Source organism: Camellia sinensis, chromosome 5, assembly GCF_055761805.1.
Source record: "Camellia sinensis isolate YWXY chromosome 5, ASM5576180v1, whole genome shotgun sequence".
NCBI classification, from domain to species: Eukaryota; Viridiplantae; Streptophyta; class Magnoliopsida; order Ericales; family Theaceae; genus Camellia; species Camellia sinensis.
In genome coordinates, this window is record NC_138965.1 from 171471678 (window position 1) to 171484482 (window position 12805).

Sequence of the window (12805 nt, forward strand, 5' to 3'; positions counted from 1 at the left end):
TAAATGAGATTTTTTAGTCGTAAGCTAAAATAATTAAAAATTTAAAAAATTAAAAAGTAACCTATATCCCAAACGAAACATATATATATATATATATATATCTTATGTTGGTGTATGTACAGATATCTATTATCTATTATCTATAATAAAGGGTTGTTTGAAAAGTGTTGGATTAGTATATTTTTTTTTATTTTTTACAAAAAAATATAAAATGTGAGTTCGGGTTGACGTAATGTGATAAGGAAGCGGTATGACCTAAAATGACCAAAATAAAATAATGTGTTAAAATAACATATACTATTTTATTACATGACAAACGGGCACTAAAGCAGGAATGGGCAAGGCGAGTGAGTGTTGAGTTTTTGTATGAGAGGGTTCAAGAACGTCATTGGAAAATTTGAAGATCTTCGAAGAAAAATTCGAATTCTCTAGAAAATTATGAGAGGCTTAGATTCTTTAATAGTCACAACTAAGAACACAAAAGCAAAGAGATGATGGAGATAAGAGATTGTGTGAAGAAGAAGGCAAAGTAGTTAGAGAGAGAATAATGACAAGGCTCTCCCATGGATCACTCACTTTCACTCTCAAGGTTGATAATGGAGAAGGGAAATTAGTTCTTTCCCAAGAGTTAACTCTCCAAAATCCATCCCTTGTAAAGCTATGTGTGGGTGCTATTTATAGACACCTCATGATGTAGGATGGAGCCCATGTGCAAGGCACATGGGGAATATTCTCTCTAACCACCTTGTCCGAGGAGGTGACCTCTCCGAGGATGAGGAAAACCCTTGAAGAGGAGATCAACCTCTTGGCGAACCCTTCTTCTTAGCCACACCTAACCAATGATCCCCAATCATCCCAAAGGGTCAAGGGTAGTCCCAGAGGACGCCCTACAGCAGAAGGGTCAGGGGTAGTTCAAGAGAACGCCCTGCCGCAAATATTGCCGAGTCTTAGGGACCCGCTAGATCGTGCCACCTCAACCCGGGTATAGGCTAGTTTAACTGAAGAGTGAATTTATCTCCACTCACCGTCCTTGGGATTGGGTCCTTTGTTCGGACTCCAACACGCCTATGGTTCTGGTGCGTAGATCCCGGAAAGCTCTGAGCCCACAAGTGTTCTGGGACTCATAACGGAGCAACTTCTAGATTTCATTAGAATCCATTCGAAGCCAAGCTCTTCGAATCTCAAGGTTTCGTGGATCCGAACCCTTTTGAGTTTGAGCTCAAATAGGTCTTTAGGTTCGTGATTCCGAACCCTTTTAAGACTAAGCCAATACCTCAAAGAATGGATCTCCTCCGAGGGTTTCATCTCTTCTGAAAGTAACGTTTAACCTTCTGGAATGCCCGTATGATCTGGGCCTCCTCGGATCGGCTTGTTGGACTCCCTTTAGAGATATTTACTTGATGAGTCTTTCTCGGCCCAATTTGTTGGCTTTCTCGTAGGCCCGTTGTAGACACCCCATTTTTGACCGTCCTCAAGACTTGGACGTCACCGTTTGAACACTCGGTGATTATCCATGTTTGTGTTCGTTTGGAGTTCCCGGAGGTCTCGGCTCGCGCGCCCCGCCTCAGGATCCCCGAACTCGACCGTTTAGTGTCTGGTTTTGCACCAAACACTTGCATCTTGCCTTTGAGAGGCAGAGTGGGGCTTGTAGACCATCCCCACCCATCACCGGCAGTGGCTAGATGCCACCGGCTGGTTTTTGCTGCCACCGGCAATATATTTTGCCGGCCGGCACTATTTGTTGCCGGTCAGCACTATTTTGTGCCGGTCGGCACTTTGTTTGGCCAAGATGGCATTTTTTGCCGGCCGATTGCTGTTCATCTGCTTTTGCAGATATTTTTGGACAGCTGTATAACTTTTGCTCCCCTCCATACACGTGTATGGAGGGATCTCCCTCTTGCAAAGCTTGTTTGGTAAGCTTTACAAGAGGCTTATAGAGAGAGCTCTCTCTAAGGCAAGAAGAAGAGCTTAGACATTTTTGAGGGAGAGAAATACAGAGAAGAGCTCTGGTTTTTCTAGGGTTAGGGTTAGATATACACTTTCTATCTCTATTTCCCTCTCACTTTGCACACTAGGTGTTTTGTGCCTTACTATTGCACACAAACACCTAGTGTTTCACCTTCCTCTTGGAGCTGAGGTTCCAAAGAGTGTGTTTTGAGATTTTGGTGTTAGATTCAAGCTCAAGAAGGCCATTGGAGCACCATTGTTGAAGAGGACTACAAGGGTAAGAAACTAGTCCCTTTTTCCCTTATTTTTGCTTTGATTTTATACCTATCTTAGAGCTGTTTTTGTGCTTGTTGTATAACATAAAAAAGTTCTATTTTTAAGCCCTCTTTATTGTTTATTAAGAGTGTTTTGTTGTTTGAGGGTTGTTGACCACCCTTAGGCCTCAAAAGGCCTCATTTTGAGCCATTTTGTGTTAGCTCCGGGATTTTGGTGTTGAGGTCTCTTCACCACTGAAATCTTGAGGGATTTCAGTGGTGAAGATGATGCTTTGAAGTCCCAAGAAGGAGAGGGCCACCCCCTCTCCTTGTTGTCCTTGAAAAGGGCACATTTTGGCCTCTTAAAGAAGCCTATGCTTGAGTGTGTGTTGAGCATGTTTGGTTTGTTTTTCATGCTTATATATCCATGATATAACATGATTTCAAGTTGGTTTTGGAACCTTATGCATGTTTAGCATAGTTGCCATGTAATGCCTTGTTTATGCCTTAATGTGCCTTAGGTTGTTAGCCTTAGTTGGAGCATGTTTTAGGCTTGTATTTGTGAAGTTTATGTGCTTATTTTGCCATGCTTTAGCTCTGTCCATAGTCGTTTGGGTTGATCTTTGCATGCATTATATAGCTCCTTTGTATTTGGGCTTGTTGGCCTTGAGTGTGTGCATGTGTAGCATGCCATCTTTGCATTGTTTTGATGATTTGGGATCATCCTACATGTTATTTCAGTCCCATTTCCATGCTTGTTTGATTGCCTTGCATGCCTCTTTGATGCTTTGAAAGCATGTTTTGCAATGCTCCATGTTTTGGTGCCTTTGCATGCCTTTGAATTTGAGCCACTTAGGTGCCATCTAAGGAGTCCTTTGGCCTTGTTTTAACATGCTAAAAATCTGTTTTTAGTTGTTTAATGCATGCCATGTTTGGTTATGTTAAGTGTAGTTCAATGCCTTATTGATTTGCTTTGAACACTTGGACTATTTGTTGCATGTTTTGGCTTGATTTTGTTGCTTGGTTTGGCACCATCCTAACATGATTTTAGGGCTCGTGTTGCATGCCAATTATCCATGTTTCCTCCTTTCAAGTGTGCTTGAATGTTGTTTGATTTGTGCTTAAGTGTTGGCCCTTATGTGCATGTGTGTATGCATGCCATTTAGCCTTCATTTCATAGAACTTTGGCTACTGTTTTAGGCCTATTTTAGAGCCGCCTAATTCATGTTTAAGTCCATCTTTGCACTCATTTGTATTGCCATATGCATGCTTGTATGCTTGCATGAGTTGATTGCCATGCCATGTTGCATCCCTAGCTTGTATGCCTAGGTTGCATTGCATCTTGCATGCATGCCTTGTTCCTTGAATTGGTGATAGGAATAGGGCCTAATTTGTTTGATTGGTTTGCATGCATTTGAAACCAAAGTTGCATACTTGGTTCCTTGGGCCATCATGCATGGAAATGCGTGATTGGTGGTCCGAGAACCGAGGAACATGTCCCTTTGAGTCATCACAATGATAAGAGACATGGTTGATGCATACATGCCTTGAAATATGCTGCCATGCCTTGTTTTGCCCTTTGTTGCTATGAGTTGCAGGTTCTGCAGGAATACTCTGCCGACCGGCAGTGTAATGTGCCGACCGGCACATTTTTCTCTGCCGACAGACCCTATTTTGTGCCGATGGCCATACCACACTGCCGGTGGAAGTTCCATTCAGCCGGTGATGATCCCCTCTGTCCAAGGATGTAGTCCTGAGGCTTTGACAGCCTCCAGAGGAGGAAAGGAAGGAAAACAGAGGCAGCTTGTGCATGGTGGCGCGTTTCCCGAGACGCTTTCCTGCTTTAATTAATTTAATTTAATTTGTTAATTAAATTAGTTAATTTGTAATATTAATTAGCTTGCGTAGTTAATTAATTTGTAATATTTATTCGGTCCCTCCGAGCGAGGGCAAATCTGTAATAAGTGTGTGTGGGTGTGTGAATGTCTTCCAATCCCCACTTCTTTCTTCCCTTTTACTTACCTGCTTTGATGGTTAGTATTAGGTCACATTTATTTTAGCATACCTTATGCTATGCATGCGTGCATCCATGCATTTGTATTACATGCATTAGGCTCGGTACATCACGCTAATTGCATCAATACTTCAATTTTCAAACTGAATACGTGATAATTGTGCATTTTCACATGACATGTTTAGGATAGCCGAGCCTATTCCAGCAACATTTTGTATGCGATGCATTAGGCACTTCACATGGACTTGGATCATGCATGTTTGCTAACAAGTTCTTTGTTTTGGCACGGAGTACTATGTAAGTATTTCTGCTTTAGCATATCGCATGAGTGTGAATGTTGCCATAACAGCACGCTTAACATGTGGCTAGATGCTTATGTGTTAAACTGCTTTGAATGCCTGTGGGTGAAGGTTGGGTTGTTTGAGTTGGAAAAACTCGTTGAAATCCGTACTTTAGCCTACTTGCGAGTAGCAAATTCCAAAGCATTTTTCAAACCAAACGGATATGCAATGTTTATTTCCAAATTAGGCAATCTAGTCTATACTTGTTTGCTGTGCGCATAACATAGTAATTCTAGGCTAACAATTGGTTTAAGAACACATAAAGTTTTCAAAAACGGATATCATGGTTAGTAGAGGCCGGTCTTCGGACCGGGCGAAAGGGGGTGCTCATAGCTGACCTTCCCCGATCGTACCCAAGCTCCCGAGCCGAGACAACTCCGGTGATGACGGACATGTGGCCTTCGGCACCGAGTCAGGGTTTCCTAAATTCTCCCATAAAAAAAAATATTTAGGTGGCGACTCTGTATCTGGCAAAGCAGTCCATGTTTGGCACTACTTTTTCAAAAATCTGTTTCTCAAAATGATTTGCCAGATTTGGACTCTTTGGTTCAGATTTAGAACCGTGACACAAATCGAGTCCGAACTGTAGCATCGAGGCCCCACGCGGGCGCTGCTACACCCGTTCAATGGATTTCACTTGGGCCTATTTGGCAATAATTTCTACAGACCCACTAATTTTGGGCTTTTCGATTGGGCTCCTATTGGGCCCAATTAATTAGTGGGCTTAAGTTAACTCTTTTTACAGTTTTTGTCATGACCCGAACCCGCCCCTATGGGTTAAGGACATAACCGGCCAGTAATCCTGAGATTACCTACGGCCTCAGACCAAAACAGACGAAACTCGTCAGAGTAAAGGGGCCAAACGGAAGCAATAATTAAAACTTTGTCCATAGAGCCGTGCTTATATGCACATCAAACAAACCATACTCGGATACGTTAATAACCCACATCGAAAGTACAGTTTCACAAAATTCATTACAGACAGGATCATCCAAAACGAGTCAACCTATATCAGACTATGTACAGACATACACTAGGCCCTTGCCAACATAACAAAACATAAGTACATACTAAAAGGGCAAGGATGGCCTCATGTGTGAGGCACAAGGCTGACTCTCCCAAAACTCGTGTTGTTCCTAGCAGGCTTCACTGGGGCTGGGTTTGTGCTTCTCTTGGCTCACCTACAAACACATGAATGAGCGTGAGCGATAGCCCAGTGAATAATATCAAACATGACAGTTTCATGACAATATGTAGAACAACATGCTCCAAACAGCCTTGGGCCCAATTCATACTTCTATTTAACACAGATATATATATACTTATACAAAATTTAGTTCAAGTGACTGTAGTTCCAACATACTGGCCTTTGGCCCATTCAGGTTTCCATTCTTGTCGAAACGGCCTCCGGCCCATTCATTTATGTCAAAACGGCTTTTAGCCCATTCATTTACGTCAAAACGGCTTTTAGCCCACTCATTCATGACAGAACGACCTTCGGTCCATTCATATTCATCTAAACGACCTTTGGTCCATTCATATACATCAGAACGACCTTCGGTCCATTCATATACATCAGAACGACCTTCAGTCCATTCATATACATCAGAACGACCTTCGGTCCATTCATTCTTATCAAAACGACCTTTGGTCCATTCCTATACATCAGAACGACCTTCGGTCCATTCATATTCATCTAAACGACCTTTGGTCCATTCATATACATCATAACAACCTTCGGTCCATTCATATACATCAGAACGACCTTCGGTCCATTCATTCTTATCAAAACGATCTTTGGTCCATTCCTATACATCAGAACGACCTTCGGTCCATTCATTTATATCTAAACGACCTTTGGTCCATTCATTCACATCAAAACGACCTTCGGTCCATTCATTTATATCAAAACGACCTTTGGTCCATTCATTCATTCCTGTCAAACTTTTGTCCACAATCCTAATTAACAACTCATAAAGTTTATAAGGGAATAAACAATTGGACATTGCCAAGCTTTCAAATATTGATATTACTCACAGTGATCGGCTTGTGGATTCGCCCTGGAGCTTGACCCTACACATTCCATGCACACAAAAGGGTCATTAACAATTCAATCCGTCCCTTAATTCACATATTCCTCTTTAGGCTTTATTCCTATCTCATCAACTCATTTATAATGTTTAACACACGCCTAAGAGTGATTATAAGTGAAAGAGAACGGAAAACGAAACACAGAACGCATGAACAAAATTCCAGAAATTAGGGTCCCCGCTCGAGCGTGGACTTCCCCGCTCGAGCGGACACTATAGGCCTGCAAAAGTACTGGTTGCATGAAAATTACGCTCGAGCGTTAAATAGAGCGCTCGAGCGGAAGGCCTGTCAATATTGCTCCCACGCTCGAGCGTCAACTTTCCCGCTCGAGCGGAAACCATGTCTGTAGAAAATGCTGGGAGCTCGATTTCTCCGCTCGAGCGTAACTTCACCCGCTCGAGCGGACATCGAAAATCTGGGTTTTCCAGATTGAGTTCTTGAGCTTCAAATCGGTTTTCCAGCTACATTACTTGCATGCAATGGCTCAAATTACACATTTACACATGCTAACATGCTACTAATACAAGATTACAACACCAGGAAGCTCAATTTCATGATTTATCTACATGCATGTCCCAAAATATCTCAAACCCATCAACATCATGATCAAATTCAAACATTCAAGACTTATACTCCCATGATTTGTACATGCATGTGGGAGATGCTCATCATTCTCAACTTAGATGGTACAAATGGCGATTACAACATGAGTTTCAACCAAAACTCTACATGAATCATGTGTTTCAAGCTCAAACATGCAGATTCAAAGTAATTTCTTACATGCATGAGTTCCAAGACTTCAAACTCAACAAAAATCAACTTATTACATGCTCTTTAACATTCTATCAACTTTGAACTTACAGATTACAAACAAGAGTCCATGAATTCACTTACTTAAGAGCTTCAACCCTCAAGCTCTAGCCAAATCTTGAGCTAGATCTTCAAATTTCCAAGTCTTGAGCCCAAATTACACAAGTCTCTCCCTTTCTCTCTCTACAACCGGCCCTCTCTTCTCTTCTTTGAGTTTAATATCAGTCAAAATGAGGCTAGGGAGGGAGAGATTGAGTGTTTAAAGCTTAACAACAAAATCCACTAAAGCCAAGATTATAATAATAAAGTAGTTGGGCTCTAATTCATCAATTTAATCGGTTTAATCTAACCCGAATCAATTTTCAATTAAATTTCACCGTAGGCTCTAAAAATTATGCCAATCACAACGGCGTAGTCGATTTTAGGTTCTGTGGCCGATAAGGCCTCCAATTTAATTTTCGAAGTGGTAAAATCAAACAGATATTCCTACGGTGAACAGATAAAAATTCAAAACCACATATTTGCACATAATGGCATACAAAACCATGCTAAACACATAACCATAAACAACTTAAGGGCCAATTAGCATAATACAGAATAGGGATGTCACAGTTTTGATATGTGTTAGTGTGGTGAGAGTGGGTATTTTCATGAGAGAAAATTATACAATAATCTCAAAGTACCATGTGGTTGTATTCCCTCATCATTTATTATGCCCTCTTATAGTCTCAATCACTCAATATAAATAATTAATTTTTTATCCTTTTCATAAATTATATTATTATGAAATATCACGTGACTATACTTTAAAACTTGATAAGAGGGGAAAGGTGAGTGTCCAATTTAAAGATGTGATTTATAATAATTTAATGAAGATATAATTATTATTAAAATAAATATAAAAAAAAAAGACGGTAAACAAGCAGTGGTTCAAAGGAGTTTATGCTTTCACACATCTATTCAAGGCGACTAATGACAGTCTTAAAGCTATCAATAAGAAGAGTCCGGATCCACTGCTGTGATTGTTTACGGCGTTTCCTGTGGTGGTTCAAAACAACGTCGTTTTGGACTCTTTTTTTTTTTTCTTTCCTCTTTAGCTTTTCAGCCTCTCTCACTTCATCATTTTCAAAACACCACAGAACAGAGAAGTTGTTCAGGACGTTCGATCGGGATGGAAACAGGTACATCACCACAGCAGAGTTCTTTCTCTAATCTGCTCCAATGGTCTCAGATCTGTTCCGATCTGCATCGTCGTGTGAGAGAGAGAGAGAGAGAGAGAGAGAGAGAGAGAGAGAGAGATGGATAACAGATGCCATCCATTCATTTTGTGTGTTCCAAAATGGGTTTGATTCATGGATTCACTTCATGGATTTGATTCATGGATTGATTAATGGATTCAACTCAGCACCATGGATTCATCTCAGCACCATGGAATCAAAGTGGGTTTGATTCATGGATTCAACTCAGCACCATCTCTCTCTCTCTCTCTCTCTCTCTCTCTCTCTCTCTCTCTCAGCACAAAATGGGTTTGATTCATGAAGTGTGATCTGTTGAGAAGAAGGAAAAAAAAAATGGTCAGAATTATCTCAATTTGTCATCAAACAATTTTACAGGTGGGTTTCCCATTGATATCAAGAATCTTCAGCAACTGAAGGTGTTTGATTTGCATTCAAATGGGTTTTTTTGGGGACATTCAGGACTTGTTTTCGAAGCTTTGAAATGTTGAGTTTGTTGATACATGTTCTTCTTCCCCTCTTTTCTCTTCTCTGTTCTGTCTATTTTTTTTTTCAAATGAAATTTTGCCCCAAAACGACGTCGTTTTGGGACATCGCAGGGTCCACCGCAGGAAAATACAGCAGACGATTTGGACTCCAATAAGAAATAGGGTAAACTACCAATAGGTCCTAATAGTTAGACTTAATTCCCATCAAGTCCTATTGAAAATAAATCTTGATAAAATTGTCGCTAAAAATAATTTTTTTGTAACAATTTTTTACATATGTTGCTAAAAATTGACAATTAGTGACTTTTTTGTCATAATTTTTATAAATTGTCGCTAAAACTTACAATTAGTGACTTTTTTAAGACACATTTTTCTATAGGACCTATTAGACAATAAGTTCACTTATTAGGACCTACACGTAAGTATCCCTAAGAAATACTACTAAATTCTAAAAAAATTATATTCTCAATATACTCTTTTCATATCTTAATATTTTTTTTACAGCTGTTAATATATTTTTATACACATTTTCAACACTAATAACAATCATAAGTTCTGTTTTTAGCTTTCTCTTGGATAAAATATAAAGTAAAAATTTGAATTGGTTGAGAATATTTTAAATTTTTTTATTAAAAAACGTATAAAATGTAAATAAATAATAGAAAGGTTTTGTTAATGTATAATATATTTTGTTTGTTTATAAGTTATGTATAAAAGTGAAGTGTAAAAACCTACCGTTTGGGAAGTGGGTTGGCTTTTTGAGTTTTTGATTATTTTAGCCTAGGGCTAAAAAGCTTGGTTTGGGAAGGACTTTTGGCTCTTTTGGTTTTTTTGACTTTTTTGTGAGAGAAAGAATGTAATGATTATGGGTTGGATGTGATGCTTTGCCTTATTGGACTAAAAAGTCTATTTTGTTTTTTGTGATTATTTTAGCCAAAAAAGCCTCTAAACCAACTTCCCAAATGGAGCACGGTAATATTTTTAAACTTTTCTATATCATGTCAATTGTTAATGGGGAAGTCTTTATTAGGACATCTGTTTGTTTTTTTTTATACTAAATTTAAGTAGAAATTTGAGTAATTTTTTTTTTTTTGATATCAAGTGTTTTAGCGGAGTTTCATCAAATCATCGGTCAACTAGACAAATGATCGGGTAGATATCCGACCAGTATAAATTTTTTATAAATTTTTATCTTGAGATAGTCATTCGAAAGGATATTCGGCGGGATGTCTAGTAGTGAAAATCTAACGACAATAAACATTAATTTGATAAAAAACACATCCATCCTTAGTTTAATAAAAGTTTGAGAATTCTAGATTTGATGATTTATTTGATAAATAGCTTAAGCAGCAAAAATAAACTATTTTATCAAATTTAAATTTAATAATTTATTTGATGATGCTTTTAGAAATGATTGCAGGCAAAAAGTAATAAAAGATCCAACGGTGGTGGAAGGGTTCTTATGCTTTAAGGAAATGCATCAACGGCTTTGATGTACGGATTCAAAGAAACAACAAAGCACGATTCCCTCCTACTTTTGATTTTGGAGTTTTTAAAAGAAAACAGGAAGATTCACCCAATCTTGAATGTTTGAAATTGTAATTTAAATAGTCTCAAGATTTTTCTTAGGTTTCTGTTTAGCCTTATTAGATGTGTAATAATAAATTTAATATTTTGTTGAATGTTATAGCAGGCAGTAGTGGGTGTTACAGTGAAATTTTTTTCATAATTACATAAAAATTCTTGGTCAATTATGTAATAGATTTTTTTGTAATTACGCAAACATTTTTGATCAATTATGAAATAGGTTTTTTCGTAATTGCTCAAACATTTTTAGTCAATTATGAAACATAAATCTGTTATTTTTTAACAAATTATAAATACACCCATAAAGTTTATTTAAAATATGAATCGATCTTATAATACGAGAAATTGTAACTATTGTTAAATTTTAATTAAGCTTACGTATATAGGCAAACAACAATAGGGATTTCATTAAGAGAGAGAGACGTTTCAACTAAAAATGGACGGAGGGTGGAAACCGGTGGTGAGGAAAAGGTGGGGAAGAAAACTAGGCGGACCAACAGTGGAGTCAGGTTTTGTTACGTTGTTTGTTGATGATATTCTTGCATCATGAGCTCGAAGAATCTGTTCAATATGTTCAGTAACTTTGGAGTGGTCATGAATGTCTTTATTCCTATGAAGAGGAGGAAATCGACGGGTTCAAGGTTCGGCTTCGTTCGATTTGATTGTCCGATTGCGACGGATGTTGCAATCCAAAAGGCGAATGGGTTGTGGTGTGATGATTCTAGATTAAAAGTTAAGAAAGCAGAGTTTGCAAAGGAAGAGCTAGGGGGTAAGATGCAGCATGATAGGTCAAATGGCTTTCCGCAGAAAGTGCAATGGAGGAAGGAAGCAAATACGGCTAAGGCGAAAAGAGTGGAGCAGTTTCAGTTGCAGAGCAGGGAAGCGATGAGGGATCAGAGAACCTTTGCTAAAGTAGTGGTTAAAGGAGCGGGTCAAAGGTCAGATGTGATCACGGTTGTCACAAAAGAGGAAGGTAACGGTTGGATATACGAGAGTGTGTTTGTTAAGCTAAAGCTTGCTTTTCATTTTCAGATTTGAAGGAGGAGATTAGTAGCAGAGGGTTAGAAGATGTTCTTGTTCGTGAAGGGGAGGTAAGTTAGCAGTACTGACGTTTAATTCAAAACAAGCTTTAAATGAGGGTGTTGGCAGTCTGAAGAACTGGATTTATGATTGGTGTGAGACTGTGATGGAGGGAAGACAAGGGGTTGGTGAGGAACCAGAGAGATGTGTTTGGATTGTCTGTTTTGGTGTTCTGTTCAATTTTTGGAGTGTGAATACTTTTACAAGAATTGGTAGTGTCTGGGGTGAAGTAGTGCAGGTTGATGAAGACACAAGTAGAATGAGATCTTTTAAGTGTGGAAAAGTTAAAATTATGACAAAGTCCTTGGAATCGATTAATGGGTTGATTCAGTTAAATTGTAATAGTCGGCTATACCCTGTTAAGGTATGCGAGGCTTTGGAGATTCTAAATAGTGGTATCAGTAGCAGTAGTAAAAGTGATGATGTAAAGGTTGGAACCATTGCTGAGCTTGATAAGTCCTCTGTTAATGGTGGTGTAGCATCAGGAGGTGAGGTAAGAGATGAGGCAAATATAACTGCTGAGGTGGAGCCACAGGGACAGGTGGTTAATGAGGTGGTAAACATTAATGGGGTACTGCCTGCAGTCGGCATTTGTAATGATGGTCTACTGCATTCTATAACTAATGAGGTTGTGTTGGGGATGGGAAAAGTTTGGGAGGAAGGTAGGGTAAGTGGGGTGGTAGTGGGAGAAGGAGAAGAGTCATGGGTTGAGAAAACGGGTAGATCGCAGAGGGTGGATGAGGAGGTAGTGACCTAGGGCTTTTTAAGAAGTATTAGTGGGCTGGAGAAGGATAGGCCCAGTATTAATTTGGAGGTTGTGTTGAAAGAGGCCCATGGGGGGGAAATGGGTAGCAAAGGGGTAAACCCAATTGTAAGGGGCAACTCTTTTAATTCTGTTGGGCCTGGTTTCAAAATAGTAGCTTCACAGTCTGGTTTTAGGAAGGATAAGGGGAAGCAA